Source organism: Periplaneta americana, chromosome 5 (assembly GCF_040183065.1).
Source record: "Periplaneta americana isolate PAMFEO1 chromosome 5, P.americana_PAMFEO1_priV1, whole genome shotgun sequence".
Taxonomy (NCBI): Eukaryota; Metazoa; Arthropoda; class Insecta; order Blattodea; family Blattidae; genus Periplaneta; species Periplaneta americana.
This window is the reverse complement of record NC_091121.1, coordinates 57899722-57902058: the sequence shown is the minus strand read 5'-3', so window position 1 is coordinate 57902058 and position 2337 is coordinate 57899722. Positions and strand designations below refer to the sequence as shown.

The 2337-nt window shown below is 29.4% G+C and overlaps 1 long non-coding RNA gene across 1 annotated transcript; it reads right to left on the bottom strand.

Annotated features, from left to right (window-relative positions):
* Window positions 1–1067: 1067 nt before the first annotated feature.
* LOC138700490 (uncharacterized) lies at window positions 1068–1748 on the bottom strand. Its single transcript, XR_011332361.1, has 3 exons — window positions 1498–1748; window positions 1200–1272; window positions 1068–1108 (listed from the first exon to the last, which is right to left on the bottom strand). It is a non-coding gene; the product is annotated as an uncharacterized lncRNA (long non-coding RNA).
* Window positions 1749–2337: the final 589 nt, after the last annotated feature.

The window sequence follows — 2337 nt, the reverse complement described above, 5'->3', positions numbered from 1 at the left end:
ACATTGGTGATGATCCAGTGACAGACTTACCGGTTACAACACTGATAATATTTTGTATGAATACCCAACCCCTCTCTGAGTTTTCAAATGAAAGGGTTGTCATAGCTATGGGGATCAGCTTAAAAGTGACAGAATTAATATTAATATGATATATTAAATGAATCTGTGATCTATGTTCATTATGTTTTTAACAGTGATTATGACTTTGATGAAAATTAACATTTAAAGTTATGCAATAAATACTTTATAAAAGAGATAATTTCTCAAACTTTATGTTCCTGTATTCCCTTCAGTTATATCCTGTAAGATAATGCTGTACAATGCTAACTTCTAACAGTATATCCTTGTTCCGCATATAAAAATCATATGTGGCACAAAGTTGGCCTTTTGAGGGGTAACTTTAGGCCATCCATTAATGACTGTATAATTTATTACATTACATAGCAGGCAATTTATCCTAAAGATCTTAAACTAGGAGGTTCAATATGTTAGAAATTTAATTTTTCAGTCGTTGACTTTACTACATTATATATTTTGTTAGGTGTTAACCTTTACATAATAAATTGTGTGATGTATGAACGTTTTCGTTGACCATGTCAACATCATCAGATACACTCTGTCATTTTACAATATCAATACTCTCAATGTTATCTACACAATTCACATACAATACATGTTTACTGTCATATGAAGGTAAAACCTATTAAAAAATTATATGAATTAGTTGTATAATGTTGAATTGTGGATACCCCAACTGTCAACAATTAAAATATACTTATATTATCATGGGTATATTCTTTGCAAATCATCACATGTGAACGATAATATGAACGATGTAATGATATGAGGTTAAAAGTAAGATAAAATATAAAAATGATGAACTAACTCTATTTAATGCTTTACTATGCATGTGAGGATTTGCAAATTACAATATTTTGTTACAAGGTATTCACTTTTCTATATCATAGTATAAAATTCTGGCCTGTTATAACTGCCTATATTTTGTAGATCTTGGTGTTATTGTTTATGCCAATATGTTGGGTTTTAACTGTTTATAGCTGATGATGATCAGATGATGGGCGTATGTTCTGTTGTTGTTCATGTTACACTGAAAAATAATCAAAGTCGTAGGTAGTTAGTCTAATTTTGAAACTGATGGATTTGATTTTAATAATTGTAATGTATTAAATGAAACTTACGGATAATTATTCAATGTAGTAGTGATGTTGTAGAAGTTTATTTAACATGGTGTGAATCGAAAGTCTGAAATCGCTGAAAGAAATTAAGTGTTGAAAATTAATATTAGCTTAGTTAAAACAAATGGTGCAATTTGTTATATAAATTTGATTGAAAGTCCGGTTTCAATTAATGTTGAAAAAATGGGATGGCTACGAAGTACACTAAATAAAATGTAAATGTCGGTAATAAATTCTAACTTTGCTAGAGCAAGTCGGAAATATTTAATTATGTTAACTACATACATTGAACGATACTCACTAGTTGTGGAAGTGTTTTCTGTGGATGTTGGTCGTGTACTGGCTAAGTGGAGACTGTGTACCTGTGTTTGACATAGTTTATGTAAGAAGCAAATAGTGCGCGCATGAATACACCGCATCACATGCTGTATAGTGTGTTTTGTAAATTGGGTAAATTTTCATTAATCAATGATTTATCTTTTTTATAATATTTCGAAATATAATATTCTTCTGCCGTGTTTATTTGTGTATTATCTTTATATGTTTTGATTATTGTTAGGGTATCACTTATTGATCCATGTTCATGCCCATATTGAATGAGATGGGATGCATATTTAGATTTTGTTCTGTTGTGTTTAAAATCGGAGATGTGATCTTTGTATCTTGTTTTAAAATTCCGTTTTGTTTGCCCAATATATTTGGCATTACAGGTTTTGCACTTTAACATGTATACTCCTTTCATGTTAATTTTATCGGTGTGGTGTAACTGATTGTTGATATTATTATTTAATTTATTGTTGGTTTTATATGCTAATTTTATATTTTGTTTTTGGAAAAAGTTTGCTAATTTGTTAGAAATTACTTTATTATATGTTAACGTTGACCATGTTTTGTTATTTTCTTTAGTGTTCAGTGTAACATGAACAACAACAGAACATACGCCCATCATCTGATTAACTATAAACAGTTTAAACCCAACATATTGGCATAAACAATAACACCAAGATCTACAAAATATAGGCAGTTATAACAGGCCAGAATTTTATACTATGATATAGAAAAGTGAATACCTTGTAACAAAATATTGTAATTTGCAAATCCTCACATGCATAGTAAAGCATTAAATAGAGTTAGTTCATCA